Raw genomic sequence first — 26391 nt, forward strand, 5'->3', positions numbered from 1 at the left:
CTCTATTACATAGGGCAGGGATGGGTGGCTCCATATTACACAGGGCAGGGACAGGTGGCTCCCTATTATACAGTGCAGGGACGGGTGGTCCCTATTACACAGTGCAGGGACGGGAGATCCCTATTACACAATGCAGGGACGGGTGGTCCCTATTACACAGTGCAGGGATGGGTGGTCCCTATTACACAGTGCAGGGACAGGTGGTCCCTATTATACAGTACAGGGACGGGTGGTCCCTATTATACAGTGCTGGGACGGGTGGCTCCCTATTACACAGTGCCGGGACTGGTGGCTCCCTATTACAAACTGCAGGGACAGGTGGCTCCCTATTACACAGTGCAGGGACGGGTGGTCCCTATTACACAGTGCATGGACAGGTGTTCCCTATTGCACAGTGCAGAGACATGTGGCTCCCTATTACAAAGTGCAGGGACAGGTGGCTCTCTATTACACAGTGCAGGGACGGGTGGTCCCTATTACACAGTGCAGGGACGGGTGGTCCCTATTACACAGTGCAGGGACAGGTTGCTCCCTATTACATACTGCAGGGATGGGTGGCTCCCTATTATACAGTGCAGGGATGGGTGTCTCTATTACACAGCGCAGGGACGGGTGACTCCCTACTAAACAGTGCCGGGACGGGTGGCCCTATTACACAGTGCAGGGGCGGGTGGCTCCCTACTAAACAATGCAGGGACGGGTGACCCTATTGCACAGTAATAGGACGGGTGCCCCTATTACACAGTGCAGGGACGGATGGCCCTATTACATAGTGCAGGGTCGGGTGGCTCCCTATTACACAGTGCAGGGACGGGTGGCCCTGTTACACAGTGCAGGGACGGTGCCATTATTACACAGTGCAGGGACGGTGCCTCTATTACACAGTGCAGGGATGGGTGGCCCCCTATTACACAGTGCAGGGACTGGTGGCCGTATTACACAGTGCAGGGATGGGTGCCCCTATTACACAGTGCAGTGACGGGTGGCCCTATTACACAGCGCAGTGACGGGTGGCTTCCTATTACACAGTGCAGGGACGGGTGGCCCTATCACACAGTGCAAGGACAGGTGGCTCCCTATTACACAGTGCAGGAACGGGTGGCCCTATTACACAGTGCAGGGACGGGTGGCTCCCTATTACACAGCGCAGTGACAGGTGGCTTCCTATTACACAGTGCAGGGACGGGTGGCCCTATCACACAGTGCAAGTTCGGGTGGCTCCCTATTACACAGTGCAGGGACGGGTGGCCCTATTACACAGTGCAAGGATGGGCGGCTCCCTATTACACAGTGCTGGGACGGGTGGCCCCCTATTACACCGTGCAGGGACAGGTGGCTCCCTATTACATACTGCAGGGATGGGTGTCTCTATTACACAGTGCAGGGACGGGTGACTCCCTACTAAACAGTGCAGGGACGGGTGACCCTATTACACAGTGCAGGGGCGGGTGGCTCCCTACTAAACAATGCAGGGACGGGTGACCCTTTTGCACAGTGCTTGGACGGGTGCCCCTATTACACAGTGCAGGGACGGATGGCCCTATTACATAGTGCAGGGTCGGGTGGCTCCCTATTACACAGTGCAGGGACGGGTGGCCCTAATACACAGTGCAGGGACGGTGCCTCTATTACACAGTGCCCTGCTGCCACCATATACCACACTGCCCGCTGTCACCACACAGCACTCTGTCCCACTGCCACCTCATGGCAGAATGCCCCACTGCGACCACACTGCACCTGCTGCCACCACACGGCACCCTGCCCTGCTGCCAGTACAGGGCACACTGCCCCGCTGCCACCTCATGGCACACTGCCATGATTCCACTTAATGGCACACTGTAGCGCTGCCACCACATGGCACACTGTCCCTCTGCAGCCACACTCCCCTGCAGCAGACATACCGCACACTGCCCTGCTGTCGCCACATACACACTACTACTGCTGCCACAATACGGCACACTGCACTGTTGCCACCACATGGCACACTGTCCCTCTGCAGCCACACTGCCCTGCAGCAGACATATGGCGCACTGCCCTGCTGTCGCCACACATACATTGCTACTGCTGCCACAATACGGCACACTGCACTGTTGCCACCTCATGGCTCGGTGCCCCGCTGCCACCTTGCAGCACACTACCCCTGCTGCCACCACACATACACTGCCCCGCTGCCACCTCATGGCACACAATTCGCCGCTGCCACCTTGCAGCACACTGCCAAGCTGCCACCACACAGCACATTGCTCTGCTGCCACCACATGCACACTACCCTACTGCCACCATACAGCAGACTGCCCTGCTGCCACCACATTGCACACTACTCTGCTGCCACTTCATGGTCCCCTGCCCCGGTGCCCCCTCACAGCATTCTGCCCAGCTGCCACTCCACAGCACATTGCCCTGCTGCCACCATACAGCAGACTGCCCTGCTGCCACCACATGACAGACTACTCTGCTGCCACTTCATGGTCCCCTGCCCCGGTGCCCCATCACAGCATTCTTCCCAGCTGCCACTCCACAGCACATTGCCCTGCTGCCACCACAAGCACACTGCCCTGCTTCCACCACATGCACTCTGCCCCTCCTGCCACCTCAAGCCACACTGCCCTGCTGCCACCACATGCACACTGCCCTGCTGCCACCACACAGCCCACTGCCCTGGTGCTACCACACTGCACATTGCTACGCTGCCACCACATGCACACTGCCCTGATCCTACCTTGCAGCATGCAGCCCTGCTGCCAACACATGGCACACTGCCCTGTTGCCACCACAAAATCACACTGCCCTGCTGCTACAACATGGCACACTGTCACTGTCACAGTAATCAGAAATTATTTACGGTTTATAGATCAAGTGTCAAAAAAAAGAGTCCACGTATTTGCTTCAAATCAAACCAAATCAAATCAAACCGAGCTTTATTCGATAATATACATATAATCATAAAAGCAGGCATCAAAATCTATACAAAAGATAAATCACAATATAAAAATACAGATCTCAAGAGAATGCTAAAACTATACATTTTGAAATATTTATGCAAAAAAGGTTTAAAAAGGGAAAAATCCGTCAAGGATCAAAGAATATACTTTTCCTCAGCCACACAGCTTTCTTCAAAAAGCTAGAAACCCTCCAAGCCACAAATTCATTCTCTAAAAAACGGTGTTGGATTAAACCCTGATCTCTTGACTGGGTGAGAGTATTCTGCTTAATTCAGAAACTCTGTCCATCACCACCCCCTGTTGTTTAATAATTTTGTCCACCATAAGCGTGGAAGGGTATACTCAGACGTGAGTCCCTTGCTCATTGCACCATCAGGATTCAAGCAAGCCGGGCCGAAGACGGCTGAAATGCCAGAAACCGGTCACCGGAAGCTTGTTTCCTTCCCAGTGAAAGAATTGGCTTGGTAGTTTGGTTTGCCCTGTTCCCATGATGCACTGGGCCAGGGACATACTAATTTGCATATAGCCAGGTTCTGAGCTGGGATGGTGCAGTGAGCTAAAAAACGGTGTTGGATTAAGCCCTGATCTCTTGACTGGGTGAGAGTATTCTGCTTAATTCAGAAACTCTGTCCATCACCACCCCCTGTTGTTTAATAATTTTGTCCACCATAAGCGTGGAAGGGCATACTCAGACGTGAGTCCCTTGCTCATTGCACCATCAGGATTCAAGCAAGCCGGGCCGAAGACGGCTGAAATGCCAGAAACCGGTCCCCGGAAGCTTGTTTCCTTCCCAGTGAAAGAATTGGCTTGGTAGTTTGGTTTGCCCTGTTCCCATGATGCACTGGGCCAGGGACAGACTAATTTGCATATAGCCAGGTTCTGAGCTGGGATGGTGCAGTGAGCTAAAAAAACGTGTTGCATTAAGCCCTGATCTCTTGACTGGGTGAGAGTATTCTGCTTAATTCAGAAACTCTGTCCATCACCACCCCCTGTTGTTTAATAATTTTGTCCACCATAAGCGTGGAAGGGTATACTCAGACGTGAGTCCCTTGCTCATTGCACCATCAGGATTCAAGCAAGCCGGGCCGAAGACGGCTGAAATGCCAGAAACCGGTCCCCGGAAGCTTGTTTCCTTCCCAGTGAAAGAATTGGCTTGGTAGTTTGGTTTGCCCTGTTCCCATGATGCACTGGGCCAGGGACAGACTAATTTGCATATAGCCAGGTTCTGAGCTGGGATGGTGCAGTGATCTAAAAAACGGTGTTGGATTAAGCCCTGATCTCTCGACTGGGTGAGAGTATTCTGCTTAATTCAGAAACTCTGTCCATCACCACCCCCTGTTGTTTAATACTGCTGCCACCACAAGCACACTGCCCTGCTTCCACCACATGCACTCTGCCCCTCCTGCCACCTCAAGTCACACTGCCCTGCTGCCACCACATGCACACTGCCCTGCTGCCACCACACAGCCCACTGCCCTGGTGCTACCACACTGCACATTGCTACGCTGCCACCACATGCACACTGCCCTGATCCTACCTTGCAGCATGCAGCCCTGCCGCCAACACATGGCACACTGCCCTGTTGCCACCACAAAAACACACTGCCCTGCTGCTACAACATGGCACACTGTCACTGTCACAGTTATAAGAAATTATTTACGATTTATACATCAAGTGCTAAAAAAAAGAGTCCACGTATTTGCTTCAAATCAAACCAAATCAAATCAAACCGAGCTTTATTCGATAATATACATATAATCATAAAAGCAGGCATCAAAATCTATACAAAAGATAAATCATAATATAAAAATGCAGATCTCAAGAGAATGCTAAAACTATACATTTTGAAATATTTATGCAAAAAAGGTTTAAAAAGGGAAAAATCCGTCAAGGATCAAAGAATATACTTTTCCTCAGCCACACAGCTTTCTTCAAAAAGCTAGAAAACCTCCAAGCCACAAATTCATTTTCTAAATATTGCAATCGAATGAGGGCTGGACGACATTGTCTTAAGCAATATTCCAAGAGATTATGTTAATGTCAGATAATTCTTTGCTACGGCTGAACAACGCTCCTGTGGTAGTTGGATTGATTCTAGCATTGACAGATATCTCTTCTGTCCTGGGAAAAATAGTATCTAGAGTACCATGAGTTGGACTTGGTGGACAATTAGAAGCTATATTAGAAGCTTCAGGATGAAGGTCCAAGCTGTCAATTTGCCCCTCGGGGGGGTCCCACACACTAGTTATTTCTAATGACCACACTGTGTAGGGGTGGGGATAGACAGTCAGTCAACCGCATCTAGATTACAAAGTGGCTCGTAAAAGTTTCTAACTGGTATAGAATATCCAGAATGTGGCAAAGGGCCGTCAGGCACCCTCACACATGGTTGTTGGAATCTATCAGGCTTATAGAAGAAGCCCAAAGATACTATGTTGACCCCCTGCGGCTTTATTGGAAGAAAAGCCACCATACTGAGAATTGTACGAACCAGCAGAGGTGAGGCAAAAGAGAGAACAACACAGTCCCCCTCCAAAGATTTTACAGAACCACCCACCCAGTCTATCCTACGGGCCATCTTAAAGTTAGAAAAAAGCTCATTTGACAGGCCCATCCTCCCAGAGAGTAATTGAAGAAATCTATTACGCAAAGTTGACCAGTGCTCTAATTCCCCTTGACGTAATGTAGGAACATTTGCTAGGACTACAGTTAATGGATTAGCTTCTGGCAGTAAATGGAATGTCAATAATACACAATGAGACCCAATCCAAATAGCGAGCTAATGTATCAGTGACTCAAGGGGGGTCAAACACATCCTACTCCCCACTGCTCTCTTATCCACATAATAATGAGATAATGTACTGTGCTCTGCCCTATTTAAAATATCTGTTCTCCAAGACAACACATCAGAACAAAACGCTCAGAGTGACCCAAATTGTAGAGATTCACAACAGTCCACACCACACATTGGACCTTACTCTAAATAGAAGAAAAATGTGCGAGGAGCAAGTGACCCCTCACGGAAACACCACCAAGCGGGGTAACTGGTATGCAATTTCCAGACAGGCCCCTGTCTCATCATCGGTGGTCACTCGCTCCTCGGGGAAAAAAAAGGTGAAAGAAAGGAAGACGTGTCCAAAACAAACAACGTATAAAGTGCTACAGTGAAGTGCAGAAAACTCTGCTAGTGACAAACACACACAGACATAATAGTAGAGTGCCTAAAACCACACACAATACACCAATCCCTTATCCACTTTTATTCGTAGGGTGGTGATCGCGTGCACTTGATTAAAAAAAAGGCTGGTAGCTAGTCATGCATACCATTACCTACAGTGCCGACATGTTTCACTGCTGTATAGCGTAGAGCAGTTTCATCAGGGCTGTTTCCGTGAGGGGTCACTTGCTCCTCGCACATTTTTCCTCTATTTAGAGTAAGGTCCAATGTGTGGTGTGGACTGTTGTGAACCTCTACAATTTGGGTCACTCTGAGCGTTTTGTTCTGATGTGTTGTCTTGGAGAACAGATATTTTAAATAGGGCAGAGCACAGTGCATTATCTCATTATTATGTGGATAAGAGAGCAGTGGGGAGTAGGATGTGTTTGACCCCCCTTGAGTCACTGATACATTAGCTCGCTATTTGGATTGGGTCTCATTGTGTATTATTGACTGTGAGTGGAGGGCGACCCTTTCCGTATTCCCTCTCAGCTCCATTATTGTTTGGGTAAATGGAATGTGCCTGGAGCATTAAGACACCTTCTATCAGCCCCCTGTTGCGCTTGAGCCATCCTTGATTGAGTGGCTAGCTCTTTACCTAATGCGGGGCTATCAAAATGAGATGTAACATGTTCAGGCATCAAAGCCCCCTGTTGCCCGCCGTTATAGCAGTTCCTATTTGAAGGCGCCAGCCCACCAGGAGGAGGCCGCAAAGGAGTATTCTCAACAGGCTTTCGACTAGTAGCCGAGGAAACAAGACCAATAGAGGGATTACCTAGACTTGGTGGAAACCCAGGGACTATGCTGATCGTTAGTGCATAAGGGGACTATCGGAGCAGTGGTTAATGCTGAGGGAGGGCTTGTGCCCAGATGGGAATTTACTGAGATAATGGGCGTACACAGTTTTTCCAAAGTGGCCAATCTTTTTTCCATATTAGCAAGTGAGACCATCAGGGGGGACGTCGTTGCTTGTATTTCTTCGTTTTTATTCTTGATGTGCTCAAGGTGTAATACAGCCAACGCGTTTCGCCCAGGCATGGGCTTCTTCAAGCAACGACGTGGACTCATTCATTTTTCGCACTTGATGTATAAACTGTAAATAATTTCTTATAATATTACCTCTCAAACCCCTGTGAATGTTATTACGATTTATGGTCATATGGCAGCTGGCAATTTGAGGTGGGCAATATCTTACCACTTTTTTTGTGACTTGTCTTAGCAGTGCAGTCATCTACAACCCAGCTGCGTGTTTCTTTTCTCAGTACACATGGTACACTGCCCCGCTGCCACCACATGGCACACTGCCCTGTTGCCATCTCATGGCACACTGCCCCGCTGCCACCACATGGCACACTGCCCTGCTGCTACCACATGCACACTGCCCTGTTGCCATCTCAAGGCACACTGCCCTGTTGCCCCCTCAACGCACACTGCCCCGCTGCCACCACATGCACACTGCCCTGCTGAATAATCGATTTATAGTCCGGGTCCTTGGTGCACTATTTTAAACCCGCCCCGCGCAGCCTCTGCCCGTCGGTTCCTCTCACTCTCTCAAATGAACCCGCTCACCACACGGGCGACGAGAGCTGTCAAATCCCGACGTTTATTGGGGGGGGGGGGCGGGGGCTCCTCCCTGAAGACATGTCACTGTATGTAGCACACCCCCCGCTCTCTGATTGGCCGGTCCAGGGGCAGCAGCTGCCCGAGCCCCTCATTGGCTGATACCAGAGCCCCTCCTCTCTACTTCACGCTCAGTCCCTCCCTGGAGGCTCCTGGGTGAGCAGGAAGTGCACACTCCTGCAATCCAGCCTCCACCCTGCGTGTCCAGGCGCTCTCACTCTAGCGCCCAGAAGCGGTTGCAGTCAGCTGACCTGCACCGAGGGGGCACAGAGGGCACCCCCTGGAGAAGGCGAAACGGACCATCCAGCAGAGGACGCCTTTCACCGCAGAACACAGGTGAGTGAGGACTTCAGCTTCTGTGCAGCGCTTTATACCGAGGCGCCGGTCTCTAAGCGCTAGTTTCTTGGTCGGTCGCCCACGTGCCTTCCCGATAGACCCTGCACGTGTAGAATCAGGTCTCGGGCTTAAAAGTCCGGCGCTGCTGGAGGCACGGATTAAAGACAGACAGACAGCAACAGCTGGTGCACAAGGAGAGCACCGGGGATCACACGCAGCAGCTGCTGAAGATGGGGGCGGGGCAGGGGGGCGCGAGGGGTACGACCCCCACAGGAAGAGCACCACTTGGGGTGGCCAGGCGTCCCGGTTTTGCCCGGACAGTTCTGGGTTTTCACCAGCTGCCCCGGCAGTGTTTCTTAGTGATTCTTCCGTGTTCCTACTATGCTGATAAGAGTTGTCATTCTGCGCAGCACCGGTGACGTAAAATTCTAGTCCTTCCAGTGCTTAATTTGTGCGGGTGCATACAATAGTTGAAGTTTTACACCGTGCCCGAATGCGTGGGTGAGGTCCCTATAGAAGCTACCAATCACAATTCAAAAATGGATTTTTTTGCCAGCCCCTGATGTCCTTTCCTCCTTGGCGCAGAAGTCTTTCCCCTTGAGGAGTCGGACAAATGCCGGTTAGACAAGTTTCCCCACTTTTGCCCCTCCCCTCTCCCCCACCCCCCCCCCCCCCTGTACTGCGCAGCCGCAGCAGCGCTGCTCGGTCGAGTCTACTCATTTAGGCGGCGGCGTGTGCTCCTCTGACCGGTGCAGCAGGCCTCTAACACCAAGAGGCAAAGGACGTAATGAATCGATCATTGTAATCTGTGGTAGTATTGTCGTGTGAAGCAGGCATGTTTTTTAATGGCTGTGGACGAGTACATGCAAGGAAATGTGCCCCCATCGTGTGTTGCTCGCGCTGATTTTATGTCCATGACCTGCTGCCGTTCGGTCTTGATTGCCGGGCTACCCGAGTAATAAAAGATGTTTCTGCGACATCACACAGAGAAAAGGCCGAAATGAAACAGAAAGTTACCCGTCCCAGCTTGGCCTGGAACACTAAGCCTCTGTGTCAGGCATTATTACACAGAGATGGCTGATGCGAGCTGGGTGGGTAGACATTCATGTGCAGGGTGGTCTGTGGGGATTATGCTTTTCAGTGTTGGTTTAATCTGTTATTGAAGAGCATTGTTGGATCTAATGAGGCCGTTTCCTGCCTGGAAACCGCGCTAATTATCATCTGTAGCTACATAGAACTATTCCTAAGTGTTGTAGCAATAATTCAGACGGAGTCGCTCGCCCCTGGCTCCCTGCAGCCCTCTGTGCCTTGATGTCGTCATTGTGGCTGGGAGAGGGTTCACTCTGGTGAACGTGGGGTGCTCCACAGGAGAGCAGGCTGGCCCATTCTCACAGGTGCAGCAGTGAATCCTTCCGGGGATGGTAAGTGGAGTTTCCAATTGGGGGCTTCCTCGAGTGCTTCCAATGCCCCTTGTACCTGGTTAGTACAAACATTCATGGACAAGGAGGAATTATTGATTCTGCACGAGTAGACTTCCCCGTCTGTCCAAAAACGGAAGTTTCTTCCGGCAGTTTTTTGCTTAGTGCTTCTTCCGTGTTCCTCTGCTGATAAGAGTTGTCATTCTGCGCAGCACCAGTGATGTAAAATTGTAGTCCTTCCAGTGCTTAATTTGTGCCGGTGTGAGGGGACTTATTTCTTAGGGCCGGGTCTATATGCATAATGGATTTGTGCATAAAATGTTTAAATTTAGACGCTGTGCCCGAATGCGTGGGTGCGGTCCCTGCCTCAGCTTAATTGCAATACTAGTAGCTACAATCACAATTGAAAAAATAGATTCTTTTTGCCAGCCTATGTCCTCCTTGGCACATAAGTCTTTCCCCTTGAGGAGTCGGACAAATGCCGGTCAGACCAGTTTCCCCAGTTTTGCTCTCCCCCCCTGTACTGCGCAGCCGCAGCAGCGCCGCTCAGTCAAGTCTACTCAATAAGCAGCAGCGTGTGCAGCTCTGACTCACTTTGCCACTGGATTCAAGCAAGCCGGGCTGAAGACGGCTGGAATGCCAGAAACCGGTCCTCGGAAGCTTGTTTCCGGTCCAGGGAAGACATGGCTTGGCAGTTCGGGCTGGACTGTTCCCATGAGGCACAGGGTCAGACGGATTTGCATATAGCCATGTCTGAACTGGGGTGGCAGAGTGGGCTAAAGAACGGTGATGGATTAATCCCAGATCTTTTGACTGGGTGTGAGTGTTTGACTGGTTCAGATGCTCCGTCCATCACCACCCCTTTTTGTACCGCTTTGTTCGCCATAAGTTGGTAGGGTATGCACAGACGTGAGTCCCTTGCTCACTTTGCCAATGGATTCAAGGAAGCCTGGCTGAAGACGGCTGTAATGCCAGAAACCGGTCCTAGGAAGCTTGAATTCGGTCCAGGGAAGGCATGGCTTGGCAGTTCGGGCTGGACTCTTCCCATGAGGTACAGGGTCAGACTGATTTGCATGTAGCCATGCCTGAACTGGGGTGGCAGAGTGGGCTAAAGAACAGTGATGGGTTAAACCCAGATCTATTAACTGGGTGTGAATGTTTGATTGGTTCAGATGCTCCGTCCATCAGCATCCCCTTTTGTACCGCTTTTGGCCGCCATAAGTGTGGCAGGGTATGCTCAGACGTGAGTCCCTTGCTCACTTTGCCACTGGATTCAAGCAAGCCGGGCTGAAGACGGCTGGAATGCCAGAAACCGGTCCTCGGAAGCTTGTTTCCGGTCCAGGGAAGGCATGGCTTGGCAGTTCGGGCTGGACTGTTCCCATGAGGCACAGGGTCAGACTGATTTGCATATAGCCATGTCTGAACTGGGGTGGCAGAGTGGGCTAAAGAACGGTGATGGATTAAACCCAGATCTTTTGACTGGGTGTGAGTGTTTGATTGGTTCAGATGCTCCGTCCATCACCACCCCCTTTTGTACCACATTGAATTTAAAGCATGTCCCAAATTTGGAGGGGAAATCACAACAATTGAGAGCCCTGTGTGCGTGGGCTCTGCAGGTGCGTGATGACTTTCTAAGTTGGCTTCAGTGTTAACTTCCCGGCGGGCGCCGGCGAGGGCCTTGGTTGAACCAGACTCCCGGAAACGTGTTTGTGAACACAGGGAGATCTCGAGAGTGGCTCAAGTTTAAAGTTCACTCTGGGCGTGCAGGTGCTGCTAACGTTTGAAATAAATAGCAAATTAAATTCAGCTGAAAATCTAGACTTGTTTTCCGTGTCCTGCTGTGCAGCCTAGGAGCTCGTTTCCTTTCACGCAGTAGTACGGGTTAAGAAGATGCCACGGGTTCTCCACCAGAGGTAAAGCGATCCTCCGCATTGTACTAGTCTCTTAATAATACTTATTTATGGCAGACAACGGGGAGAAGGGCGGTTGGATGTTGGAGTCCGTCCCAAGTCCACACAGCACAATTTAAGGAGTTCATTCAAGGTGTGTATATTAAATAAAAGTTTATATGAATCTTATTCAAAAATGAAAACGTCAATCTTTGCGGAACACTAAAGTATCTGAATGCTGTATTTCTCTCTCTCCCGATATATAGCTGCATTTCGTGATACCTGATATATAGCGGCAGTTACATATAACACATATATTTAATGTCCAGTATTGCAGAGATTTACGTAAGGGCATTTGTAAATACATATAAATATAAATGATTTGCCTTCATTCCGGCTAAGTCTATAAAAATCACCATAGCAATACAACGCGAAAACAAACAAAGCTGTCAGTGGATTTCCACTGCACGTAAATGCCAGGGAAAAAGTTATCTGCGATTAATTTGATCTTTTTAGTGTCCGTAATTCATCTCCAGTTTATTCTAGTATTTAGATGCAATTCAAATATTACGAACATTTTATAGCAAAAAAGGCCACCGTATTAATAAATACTTTCATGTATTAAGTAGTATTTGATGTTTGAATTACATAAAAACACGCCTATAGTTTGAAAGTATGAAGAGAGATAAGCAAAGTGCAGTAAGTGAAATATGTGTGCTCTTCTTCTTTTTTTATTTTTTTATTTACATAAATGAAATATTTGTAGAACCGCGTCAAACCGCCCGCGACTCAGCCCAACATAAATGTAGGGGCAGAAACAAGCAGAGGGCAAAAAAAGATATATGCCCAGGGTATATAAATTGTCCATGTAGACATTACTTTTCAAAGACCCTTTAATAAACACTTTGACATTGTAGTGATTTTGTATTTTTTTGTGGCTAAAAGAAAATGTAAAAGGGAGAAGAAAACAGGCTTTTGAATTTCATGAGAAGTATCCTATGTAAGGCAGGTTTTCTGATATTGATCGAAAAAAGTCTTTTAAAATAGCACGTTTTAGTTTCTCACTATTTTACAGCCAGTCTGGGGCCTTTTGTATGGAAAATCGATCTGCAGAAATAGCCGCGGTATTTGCTCGAGGTGATTGCTGTAAAATCGAGAAATCCATAGTCAAAGTTCCGGTCTAACATAACATAACAGGAACTTGGGACTGTGAAGGGAGTGTGGGTATTTCTGCAACATGCACCCCGGTCAGTAACACACACCCGGGCCTGGGACAGTGGAGGGAGCGTGGATATTTTCCCCAAACGCATAGAGTTTGATTTGAAAGTCCGGAAGAGCTCGCACAATGACTTTTCTGCGCGTCCGAAGTACTTCAGGGCCGGCTCCAGCTCGCTTCCCCCCTCTTGAAGGCAGAGCCGCAGCTCGATGCCTGCACCCTTTCATGCACCCTATGCAGCCTGTTTCATTCTGCTTTGGGGGATAAGTGGTCTTTTGCTTATAGCCCGGCGAGTGTGCGTCTTCCTAGGGTATAAGGCTGCCTGCTAATTGATTTAGTATTGGAAATAGTCAACAGCAGGGCCGTTTGTGGCTCTGTCTGTGTGTGTGGCTGTGTGTGTGTGGCTGTGTGTGTGTGGCTCTGTGTGTGTGGCTCTGTGTGTGTGGCTGCGTGCGTGTGGCTGTGTGTGGCTGGCTGTGTGTGTGTGTGGCTGGCTGTGTGTGGCTGTGTGTGTGTGGCTGGCTGTGTGTGGCTGGCTGGCTGTGTGTGGCTGGCTGGCTGTGTGTGGCTGGCTGTGTGCGTGTGGCTGGCTGTGTGCGTGTGGCTGGCTGGCTGTGTGTGGCTGGCTGGCTGTATGTGGCTGTGTGTGTGTGGCTGGCTGTGTGTGTGTGGCTGGCTGGCTGTGTGTGTGGCTGGCTGGCTGTTTGTGTGTGGCTGGCTGTGTGTGTGTGGCTGGCTGGCTGGCTGTGTGTGTGTGGCTGGCTGTGTGTTTGGGGCTGGCTGTGTGTGGGGCTGGCTGTGTGTGGGGCTGTCTGTCTGTAGGGCTCGCTGTGTGTAGGGCTCGCTGTGTGTAGGGCTCGCTGTGTGTAGGGCTCGCCGTGTGTGTGGCTGGCTGTGTGTGTGTGTGTGTGGCTGGCTGTATGTGGGGGCTCACTGTGTGTGTGGCTTTCTGTGTGTGTGGCTCTGTGTCCGCGAATACTCGATACTACTCTCTAATGCTCCCCTATTGCCATTGTAAATGATACCATTTATTTATGTTTTTGAAAAAAAATTTCATGAGCAATGCCAATAGCTCTACCTTTAATAATGCTGAGACCATTGCATTGTAAATGCTTGTTTATAAGTACCCGGTATATAGCAATTATTCTGGTAAAATGTATACATGGAAAAATCGGCATGAAAGACACCTATGTATTTCTGAAATGGGAACAAAATATAGAGTTTAGAAACAGTAGATATTTGCACATTTCTGAAATTGGGAATACTCATACTAGCATGAGAATTATCGGTCATTTTTCAAAATTACTTCTTTTTTACACATTGTCTTTCATTTGCAAGGTAGAAATGCATCAAAGGTTAATAGGTAATAACAGTTTCTTTACAAATCTGAATATCCCGAAGTCTCCCGATAGAAATGGTACCTCGCTTGCGTGGGTAAGCTTAGGGCCCACGACAGGAAATGGCCCACAACGCAATGTGAACACACCACATTTTCACAATGAAAAATTACCCTTTTTGCAAAGTGCCTATCTGTAGTTTTTGAACCCTAGCTCTGCCGGCACCTTGGGAAACCTAGCACACCTAAACATTTTTTTAAACTAGACAGGGGAATACAGGACGGGGTGACTTGACTGCCTCTCACCAGGTTATGTTACCCAGTATCCCTTGCAAACCAAAAAAATTGTCAAATACCCCACATGTTCCTCACATTTCTGTGGTGAAAAGTTCTGGAATGTGCATGGATCCACAAATCTCCTCTCACCCCACGTTCCCCAAAGTCTTCCAAGAAAAATGGTACCTCAATTGCGTGGGTGGGTCAAGTACCCGCGACAGGCAAGGGCCTAAAACCTAATGAGGTGACATCAAAATCACCTATCTCAAAACAACTTGGTTTTTGCAAGGGGGATACCATGAGTTTTTGGCCCTGTGCTCGGCGGCCATTTAGGGAAACCTACCAAACCCACAAATTGCTGAAAACTCGGCACCTGGGGGAGTCCAGCGAGGTATGGCTTGCGAGAGTCCTCTAACATTTTCCTATGCAGAATCTCCTGCAAAAATGTAATATTTGTAGGTATTTGTCATATGTATTTAACATTAAAAATTTTTTTTTTAATATATTTGCATTTTAAGTTTTTGACATATTTATATATTTTTTGATTTTGTTTTTGAAATATTTTTGTTGTAGTTAATATTTTGTTTGTTTTTCATTTTTAACTGACTGGAGTAAGAATATTAATTGTTAACCCGCTGCAACCCAACACTTTTCTACTGCTGCATTCCCTGGAGTGGGAATAGTAGTTTTTACCCCTCCGCTATCCAACATTTTCCTGACTGTTCACTGACTGGTGTGGAGTCCATCGTTTTTTTGCACTCCGCAACACCCCAGTTCAGACATGGCCATATGCAAATCAGCCTTGACCCTGTGCCTCATGGGAACAGTCCTGCCCGATCTGCCAAGCCATGTCTTTCGTGGGCCGGATTCAAGCATCCTAGGACCGGTTTCTGGCTATCAGCCGTCTTCAGCCAGGATAGCTTGACTCCAGTCGTGTGGAGAGTATGAGCATACCCATCCCACTCGGGGTGACAAATGCAAAAACAACAGTTGATGGACAGAATGCGGAACAATGTCATACATTCACCCCAGTACAGTCCTTCTTCAAAGGCAGCTTGTTTTCCATTGCCAACAGTTTACAGCATGGGCTGTCCACCCTCATAGTGACGCTCAGTTTTCCTGAAGTTCCGTGGGTCAGTGCAGCCCGGGCTGCTGTTTAGACTGCTCTGTAAAGAAGATGCTGCCATTAAATAAATGTATTAAAAAGGAAAGAAAACAAATAAATACAGTTTTAAAGAAAGGTGCTTTAATGTTTCGTGTGTAGGGAGTTTTTCATGTTCGCTAAACATGAGGGCTCGTGTGCAGCTTTCTTTCCACTAAGGTCCTGCACCCCTCGCCTTAAGCGCTCCATGTTGCTCCACTCACCCCATTTGCTCTCTCTTCTTCGTGTGCTACATTTTATTCCACTCGCCCAGACCTGTTCTCTGTTGCTCCTTCCTCCTGCCCTGTGCTTCTTCGTCCTTGGCTTTCTTTAGATTTTTCAAAAATTCTTCTCCCCAACCTCTGGCCTGTTGCTCTGCTGCACGTTGCTCTCCATGCCTGCTCATCATAAGGGGGAGTAACAGGAGGCAATCCATCCGTCAACAGACCTCATCTGCTAGCAGCCACGAGTAATACCCATTTAGGGAATGTAGGTATCTCCTTTTTTTTATGCAACTTCATGGATTCCACATTTTTCATGCTGGTATTTTTCGCAGTGTTGTTTACTGTTGTTTCGACTAATGCTCACACATTCACTTATGTCTTTTCTTGAGAGAATGACCCACAATCCCCCACACACACACACAACCCCCCCACACACACACCCACACCCCCATACCCCCCCACCCCCCCCCCACACACACACACACTCCACACAATACCAATCAGTGAAATATAATTACACGCCTCATAATTACACTGCACTCAATACAACATACACTCCAAATCCCACTCAGTGCCACATAATTACATGCCACATAAATAACACCGCAATCAATGCAACATAAACACCAATACCGCTCAGTGCCACATAATTACATGCCACATGATTACACTGCACAAGTTGCAACATACAATCCGAATACCACTCAGTGCCACCTAATTACATGCTACATAATTCCACTGCACTCAATGCAGCATAGTCTCCAAATACCACTCAGTGCCACATAATTACATGCCACACAATTACACTCTACTGAATCCAAAATACACTCCACACAATACAACTCTGCCACATAATTACACGCCACATAATTACACTGCACTCAACGCAACATACACTCCAAATACCACTCAGTGCCACATAATTACACGCCACATAATTCCACTACACTCAATGCCACATACACTCCAAATACCACTCAGTGCCACATAATTACACGCCACATAATTCCACTGCACTCAATGCAACATAGTCTCCAAATACCACTCAGTGCCACATAATTACATGCCACACAATTACACTCTACTGAATCCAACATACACTCCACACAATACCACTCTGCCACAATTATATGCAACATAATTACACTGCGCTCAATGCAACATACACTCCAAATACCACTCCCTGCGACATAATTACACGCCACATAATTACACTGCAGTCAATGTAACATACACTTCAAATACCACTCAGTGCCACATAATTACACACCACATAATTACACTGCACTCAATGCAACATACACTCCAAATACCACTCAGGGCCATATAAATACACGCCACATAATTAAACTGCACTCAATGCAACATACACTCCAACTACCACTCAGTGCCACATAATTACACGCCACATAATTACACTGCACTCAAAGCAACATACACTCCACACAATACCACTCAGTGCCACATAATTATATGCTACATAATTCCACTGCACTAAATGCAACATAATCTCCAGATACCACTCACTGCCACATAATTACACGCCACACAATTACACTCTACTGAATGCAACAAACACTCCACACAATACCACTCAGTGCCACATAATTATATGCTACATAATTACACTGCACTCAATGCAACATACACTCCAAACAATAACACTCAGTGCCATATATCTAAATGCTACATAATTACACTCTACTGAATACAACATACACTCCCCATATTACCACTCAGTGCCACATAATTACACGCCACATAATTACTCTTCTCAATGCAATGTAAATACACTCCACAAAATACTACTCAGTGCCATATAATTACACACCTCATACTTACACTCTACTCAATGCAACATAAATACACTCTATCACCCTCCTTCTATCTATCGCCCTCCCTCTATCTATCGCACTCACAATAAAATACAATGAACAGAATCTTCACAAAAGTTATTCACAAAAGTTTAAGCTATTGTCATGATAAATTACATTACCTTTTATTTAAGTATTAATTTTTTTTTAAAGCTATTGCTATTTGTAATATCAATACATCTAAGTCGCGTAAATACAACACTTATTACATTACAAATGCTATAGGTGTCACATTTGCAAAAGTTAAAACTATTGGCATTGTAAATGACAAAGCTATTAAATTCGCTATTTTCAAAACCAACACATAAATCAAAAATTTGTCATTCACAACACCAATAGCTCAAACTTTCCTAATGCGAGACCTATTGCATTGCAAATGCTTGTTGCTCTTGCGATGGAGCCTCTGGCAATTACACTCAGAAATAAGATCGGGAGATGGGGTGTGCAGTTGGGTCAGACGACTCATGTGGTGTCCATGTACTCCGACAATACTTTGGTGTATCTTCATCGACCGAAGGGAGGCGGTTCCGGCACTCCTCGAGGAGCTAGCTGGGTCCAGAGTGATATCTGGACTTTGTCTGAACCCAGGAAAATGTAAACTCTTCCCTACGTGTAGCCTACAGAAAGTGGAGGAGGGTAATGTACCTAATCTGGGGATGGGCTGGATTATGGATACAGTGCGCGACCTGGGGGTCAGGCTGGCAACCGCGCCGACAAGCTACTTGGAGCAGAATATGGGCAGGTGTGTGGAGGGACTCCTGCGTCGGTTGTGTTTTGGCAAGACTTACCCTTATCCCTGATGGGAAAGGTTGCCCTGATTAAAATGGTGGCCTTGCCACGTTGTCCATATGTTATGCAAAATTCCTTTTACAGCATACCGTGGGAATATTTCCGCCAGCTAGATCACCTACTGATTGAGTTACTCTTTGGGACCAAACAGAAAAGAGTAAAACTAGACACATTACAAAGGACATGGGAACGAGGTAGTCTTGAGGTCCCTCGCTTAAATTATTATATGGCAACACAGCTGCAACACGCGGTGCAGTGCCTTGACGAGAATGATAACTGGGAGAAGAGACTACTGATGGGCACCCACTTGGAAACAGCGCTCCCTGACCTTCTTATGATGGGCTCACGGGTCCCTGAACGATTCCCATATATTTTAAGATACGTGGCCTCCGGATGGGAATTTGTAATAAGGAATGTGGTGCATCATGCACCCTATGCCCCTGAAGCCCCGCTTTGGGCCCTCACACCGTTCAAGCAAGGTCACATTATATGCAGATGATCTGCTGTTATATACCGATAACCCCGCGGTGCTACTACCCGGGGTAGAAGGCTTGTTAGAGGAATTTGAATCATTGTCGGGCTATCTAGCAAACACTCCCAAAACCGAAGGTGATGTGCTGGAACATGGACAACCGGGTTGGGGGGGGGGGAGAACAAGCCAAGAATTTGAATATGTAGGTATAATAATCATCAAGGATATTAAGAAAATTCCACAGAGAAACGTAATAGGACCATAAAAGAAATGGACCACCTATTAGCTAGGTGGAAGAAACTCCCTTTAACTATATATGGCACGGTCAACTTAATCAAAATGATTATTCTTCCTAAAATAACATATCTTTTGAATGCCATCCCCCTTACTTTTCCAGAAATTGACATATTAGTAAAATCCAGAGTAAAATCACAAGTTTTATCTGGGCCTATAAAGGTGCCAGATTGACTTGGAAAAAATTGAGGCGTAGGCTTATTAAAGGAGGGTTGGCCCTCTTGGATATTAAGTGGTACTTTATTTATTTTCTATTTAAAAATATCTGGTGCTGCTTATGAAGCCAGATGAGTCATCTTGGGGCAGACTTTTGGCTGAAATGACAGGGCTGGATGGTGAAGAGGGCTTCCTATATAAATTTGAGGCACCAAGATACTTTAAAGTGTGGCTGAAAGTACTGTAGGTCGCTCTTAGGTTGTGGTATGTGGTCAGAAGAAGATTGGGGATAGGGTACTATTCTGAGTTCGCCCCAATCTGGGAATCCCCTGGGACCCCGGAATGCCTTAAGGACAGGCTTGCTTACAACATCAATCAAAAAAGCGGGTATTGCTATATGTTTGGAGTTGGTATAATCAGAGGGGGTTCATCCATGGGAGGTTTTAAGAGCTAGGATTGGAAACTGCCTCTCTAGATTTAAATACAAGCAATTAACCTCCTGGTTTGCAGCAGAGAAGAGGGAAATACATGAGGATTGGGAGGTGGAGAAATCCTTTCAAGATGTCACGAAAATCTCCAAATGGTATAAAAAGTCTTTAGAGGCAGAGGAGAAAGAATGCCCCTCGCAATATCTACTATGGAATCCAGTACCTCTGGAATGTGACATTGAAGATCTATATGAACCCTCTATGAAGTTATTATATAAGTATGTTAAGGTGGCGAATCTTAAAAAGAACCATTTTTTGTCCTCAATTATACTACACTCCTGCTAGGATAGCCACGTTTGCTCCACTCTCCTCTCCTAAATGTCCTAGGTGTGATTTCATCAAAGCCAACGATCTTCATATTTTTTATGAGTCCTCTACTCCTCTCAAAAAAACAAAAAGTCTAGGAGGCCCTGTGTGGTATCTTTGGAGAGAAAATTACTTTAAATCTGACTTTTGTTTTGTTTGGAGATGATGGCACCTCAAGTAATAAGATGAGCTATATGCACAGAGGCTTAGTGTTATACCTTGTATTGTTAGCACAAAGGGAAATCTGTCTGAATTTGAGGGACCCTTTGCCTCCCAAGCCTGAAGACTGGGTTAAAGCTGCATCCAAAGTGGCGCGATTGGACCAGGGAAGAGGGAATGAGAACTGTTTGAACAAGTGACAGACCTTTACAACGTTGGGTAGAGGTCTGAGGTTAGTATAACTACCTTTGGCTCTTCTCGGTCCTATGATTACACCAAGCCACAGGAAGGGGCAGGTCTGGTTCCGGGCTAAGACCAAAGCGAATGCAGCAGCCGCAGGTGTATAGGTCGGAGGGGCAGCTTTTGAAGAATTGCAGACGCTTATTTGGTGAGATGAGGAGAAAAAAAAGACAAGGGGAAATGTTACATTAATAAATGTATGAAATGATTTAAGTTTCAAATGCCCATTGATTTTACAATAATTAAAAAAAGTTTCACCTTGTCTAGTGCAATTTAAACATTATATTACATTTAAATGATTCCAATAATGTGATTCATGTGTTTATAATTATATAGTTAACGAAAAAAATTAAACACCTGTATAGACACTTTTTGATTTTTTTGATTGATGTAAATTTTTGTGTAAGTGTCCAATATCATGACTGCAGCTTGCAGCAATTGTGAAAAAAGACAAATTTTTTACAACTCCAACATTACACACATATGTAATACACATTAGCAATATATTGTTTGTAGGAGAGATTTACAAGAGCAGGAATACAGAGCTAATGCAAAACAGACAATTCAAATGGAAACAAGTAAAAAAGAAGCTTACCTTCGAGTCAGGCAACGCCTAGGTTGATTTGCCTTGTGATTAAGTAGCAGCAGCAGCAAAGGAAGGACTTAGACAATTGGGTTCATTGCTGAAATGAAAATGGAAAAGAAAGAGGTAACATTCTACCTACATATATTTCTTCGAAAACCCCAACCGAGTTGTGGAGGTTTACCCACCAATGTTATGCTGGCGGGAAGGCACATCGTAATTTGCCAGGCAGAGAAATGGGCTGAGCTCCCTTCACCCACCGCTTTTTGTCAAGCTACTACACAGTCTTTTACCGTATCTTGCATGTACTGGCGTAATAAAGGTTTCGCAGGGACGCAAGGGACCAAATTCCTAAATTACTAATAATAACTTGTGATTGAACTCACAATCAAGTTATAAATTAGAAATATCAGGAGGAGGGCTGGATACTGGGCGTGGTTAAATTCTTGTTGTGGACCTGTGAAGCAACAAGTAGATTGTTAACTTTTGGTTTAGAGTAGTATTTTCGTTTACTACATTTATTCATTGGCTTCTTTAAAGAGAACTTCTATTTAGGAATAAAGCCTACATGCGAACAGAGATTGTCTGGCCTACGTCTCAGTATTTCTTGTTCCGTGTGTAGTGAGGGCTGGGCCTAACTTGCGCACATTGCTATGTTCGCATAGGCTTATTACAAGTTTAAACACCATTTTACCTTTTTGCTGCTTTTGCACACAACACTATATGTAATTGTTGTTGTAAGATAGGCTGCGTGAATTGCTTCACATGAGAATGGCTTGTTTTCAACGTCCCTAGACTTACAGTTCGACCTTAGTCTGCACAGTGAGAGCTGAAGCCTCCAAGGTTATCAAAACAATGTTCGGTGTTGTTCGGGCTGATCTTCTCATGCACTAGACATAACATGCATGCAGCTGCAGCTAGCTGGAATCCTGGCATCTTTAATATCACACTGCATGCATGATTTAGACACTCTGAAAGGCAGCCTGTTTCCAGAGAGACCGAGAGCTTTTGCAGATCCTGATGTGATTCACGTCTGCTGATCTTGGAGGTATGGGGTCCCCTATTCAAGCGTAAGAGACCTTCTATATTTTATAAACATAGTTCCTTGCTAGCGAGGGTGGCATACTAGGTGCTATATAACCTGTTCCCGCCATCATTATAATATGATTTCTCCTTTTGTGTTTTATGGAGTTTTAACAATGCTGATCGTATTATTGTTAATCATATGTCTGCTTATGCTCGCAAAAATACTGCATCTTAGAGCACGCGTTAAAATAAATATTTTAAACTTTATTGTGTCTCTTTTTTACCCATGTTGTGGACTGGTATTGTAGTGTAGTTCCTATATTCCCAATAGGCTCTGCGTATTGGAATAACATAAATGATAGTTTAGACGTAGGACTTAGTTCGACTCGGTCTCTATTGAATATGTTAGACTTAATTGTGAGCTAGCTCAGAGGTCACTAGAAACGTTCTCGAGTACACAAGAAGGGATTATTTTCTGACAACCATATAACATGACAACTTTGCTCCCCAAGAATAAGGAGTATATCTCCAGAGTCGCGGAAACAATAGATGGCTATTTCACTCAGTCAATCTTGCATGCTTCGTTTCACCAGAGTTTTTGCAGAGAAAATAGAGAGACCGGCGTTTTCAATAAAAAGGGTTATTTATTGAGCAGTCTTCTTTCTCATGCAAGAGAAGTGAATTGCAACAATCCTAATACTTGCTATGAAGTAAAGTACTTACAGTAAAAGGAGTATTATGAAATAATACTGTAAAAGCATTTATATGGTTTCTAATCCATAAGATACATGAAATAGATAAAATACATACAATGATAAATAATGACTAAAAGTACTCAACTGGTGCATCTAAAATACGCCTACCCCGGTGTACCTAACCTAAGCCTATTACAAGGGAAGAAGTCAGTGAGGTGTAGCTTGAGTTAAATAGTTTCTGCCAAGAATCTATCCAAGAATTCTCTAAGGGTCTAATCAGCTCCGTACCTTGGTTATGGAATGAAGGAGGTCTTGTATCTCTCTCTCAGGACTCGATCTCCCAGTAGCCCACAAGGGTAGCAAGGAAACACTGGAGCTGGATTTCTCGGCAGGAGAAAAGAGAGTGTCTCTCTTGTGGTATTGGGTTCTCCAGACCTACATATTCCGCAAAACCGCTTACACCATAAAACAGAAGTTGGCACGGAAACTAGAAATGCAAAAGACAAGTTTATTAGGACCCCATGGGGTGGTGGTACATTCCTACAGCACCCTTCGGCAATGCAAGAAGTATCACACCGAACATCGGTGCGAGACCTCTTTTATACAGTTTTACAGTAATAAAAAGAGTAGGCAGAACACATTTGCTCAGTTTAGGTACATATAAGGACATTTTTGGAACACAGCCAACTCATGGGAGGAGTTATAACACTACTGGTCAGTTTGGGGAACATTCCTAAGTGATGACTGTCCACTAGTACAGAGGGTTTAGGTACGCATGTGCAAGCTTGTCCAGTACTAAAAATAGCCTGTTGCTGGGCAAGTTAGGTGGTCAGTGGTACAGAGGAAGGACAAAAGGGCATGCTGACCACCAGGCAGTGCGTTTATATAAAATGGACGCCAGTGTTTTCAAAATGGCCCCCGAACATCATGGTCAAGATAAGGGGAAATTCGTGTAGCAAAGCTGAACGCTAACCTGATCACTGCCAAATTACGACAGACGACCCTTTTAGCGTTTAGCTGAAGCTACCTCATAATGGACGCAATCAGGGTATTCATCGTCAATATTGATTGACATAATATTCGTTATTTCTCTATTGATCATTTGCTCATTCTTGACAAGAGCTCGTTTGGATGGAATACAAGCAGAAATGCACATAGAACATAACATAGGGCCACACTGAATACATAGGCATAGAAAGAAGAGTATCCCAATTATAATACATAGAATTGTCAGCAGTTTCCAGCCCCAAGTACTAAGCATCGTCCAAAACCAACCCGAAAGTGTCCAGGTACCATTATCAGGATGTATTTCAGCAGCTATGTTGTGCAATTTAGAGATAGCATCATATACAGAAGGTGAGTTATCAGGTACATACACGCAGCAAATACTTCCGATAATACGCCATGTACCCCCACGATCAGCTAACACTACGTCTAGAACCATTCTGTTCTGGAGCGTGACAATTCTGGTAATTTGAAGTTCCTCAGTCAAATTCCCTAAAGCAAAAACGGTCTCATTAGCAACGGCTTCCACAACACGTGTCAGTCGTCTAATCTTTATGCTATTTAGAGCAGCACCAACAAATGAAAAGAGGCCTAAATTAAAATCAACATATTGCTGCAGGAAGGTATCCGTCTGGTCAATTTAATCAATTGCTAATGTTCTCTTCACTCTATTTAGTATAAAATCATGGTATAACACAAAATCGTTATGATACATAGGCGGGGCAATAAACACAGGAGGTAATACAAAAGATATATAACATGTTCCTAACCATCCTATAGGGAGACGGTGATAACCTTTATTTCCACAAATAAAGTAAGTGTTTCGTGAAGCCACAAAGGTAATACCATTTGGAGTGTCGAAGGTGAGAGTAGTATTACATTCACTTCTTCCTACTGGGATTGTACCTTTATTTCGGACACATTTCGGACACATAAATCCGCTTTAGTATCAATAACTGTAATCACGTGCAGGCTGGACATATTTACATTTCTCTGATTCGTATAAACTCGAGGAGAAGATACATTATCTGGTCGATATTCTTCCCATTCAAATTTAGTTCTTTCTGCTTGCGGGTAACCATCTCAATCATTATAGCATACTTTATTGAGCCGAAAAAGGAATCCACCTTTTGTCGGCCATCTCAAAGTGAACAGAAGAGTGTACCAAGCATTACAAGAACCATTGTGAGAGAACGGGAGAGGAATAAGCGGAGTGCCTCCTTTCTTTTGATGTCCAGGCAACATTCCACATACCCAACAGTTCGAAGTGTTCGTCATATTATGGGTGTGATGTAAAATCTGAATGAAACTGTAATTTAGATAAGTCTGTCTATGTCGTTCTTCATGATAGGGCAAAGTGAAATGAAAATGTTCGGATGGAATTGGGGTAGTAGGCAATAAGTATTCTCTTGCCGGAACCAATCGTTCTACCACCCAAGCTATTACCGCTATCACCACTATGGTCATAACAAAAAGTACTGCCCCAAGAATTCTCCTATTCCGCATCGTAGAAGGTGCCATAGTTCAAAGTACAAATGTCTCAAAAAGAAAGCAACTAAAAAATAAAAATATGAGTGCTGAGCTCCGAGGTAGCCGTTGGTTTCTTCTCCGAGATTCAAGATGGGTGTCGCTACACTTGGCAGAACTGATCCCCCCCCCCTTGATATTCCCGGCTTCCGTTTCACAAACCTGGAGCGGTAACTCAACCAGTCTCGCACAAAACAACTGCTTTTCTTGGCCGTAGATTATATCTCTCTCCACCAGAGACAGTGTGGTCCGGGAAGGCTCCCTCCGATTCAGTAGACGTAACAGCTGGGCTCTTCTCTTCGTCCAAGATGTCTCGATAATCAGACGGCACAGTGGGGTTCACCAGATCCGGAGAAACACGACGACAATGAGTAGAATGCACCCACCGCTTCTTATTCGTGACTCGCACAGCCGTCCGAGTGGCCAGCAACACTTGCTCAGGGCCACGCCACCTCGGCTCCAAGCTGCTGGTTCTCTCAAAGGACCGGATCATCACGTGGTCGCCAGGACGAAGATTATGAGCCTCTCCAATGGAATTGTCGGGGAGCGCTTCTCGAACCTGTTGATGAATAGAAAGTAAATCATTTGTTAATCGTGCCAAATAATTGTTCATCATTATACAAGGCACATCATGTAACAACCGGGGTTTAGGAACTCCCCATATATTCATAGGCCTTCCAAACACCACTTCATAAGGTGTGAGGCCAGTTCGGGAATGGGGCACTGATCTAATAGATAGCAATGCTAGAGGCAGAGCATCCGGCCATTTCAAAGACGTAGATGCCACGATCTTTGCTAGCTTCAGTTTCAGAGTAGCATTATACCTTTCCACCAGACCTGCTGACTGCGGATGGAATACAGCATGAAACTTTTGCTGAATACCCAATCCCTTCATGACGTATTCCACAATTTTCCCAATAAAATGAGGACCATTATCACTCCACAGAAATTTACAAACACCATAGCGTGGGAAGTACTCTTTGAGCAAAACCTTAGCTGTTGTCAGCGCTGTATTATCCTTCGTGGGGAAAGCCTCAATCCACTTACTGAAAGCACACACCACCAGTAAGACATACTTAAGGTTATTGCAACGCTCAAGCTGGATGTTATCCATTTGCAGTACTTCGAATGGTGCAGTAGGTGGAACAAACCCTCCCTTTGG

At 46.0% G+C, this 26391-nt stretch overlaps 2 protein-coding genes across 3 annotated transcripts in view; both read left to right on the plus strand.

The window, feature by feature from the left end:
- Positions 1–7912: 7912 nt before the first annotated feature.
- LOC147725029 (uncharacterized) overlaps positions 7913–26391 on the plus strand; it is a 40187-nt gene continuing 21708 nt past the window's right edge. Inside the window, exon 1 of one of the 2 annotated variants that reach the window (XM_086966492.1) lies at positions 7913–8115. The gene's annotated coding sequence lies outside the window, so the exon portion shown is untranslated. The remainder of the gene's footprint in view (positions 8116–26391) is intronic. The other variant, XM_086966491.1, reaches the window with a different exon arrangement.
- Positions 7953–26391, plus strand: part of LOC147725030 (uncharacterized) — a 99177-nt gene continuing 80738 nt past the window's right edge. The window contains exon 1 of the mRNA XM_086966493.1: positions 7953–8115. The gene's annotated coding sequence lies outside the window, so the exon portion shown is untranslated. The remainder of the gene's footprint in view (positions 8116–26391) is intronic.

Source organism: Lissotriton vulgaris, chromosome 4_1 (genome assembly GCF_964263255.1).
Source record: "Lissotriton vulgaris chromosome 4_1, aLisVul1.2, whole genome shotgun sequence".
NCBI lineage: Eukaryota > Metazoa > Chordata > Amphibia > Caudata > Salamandridae > Lissotriton > Lissotriton vulgaris.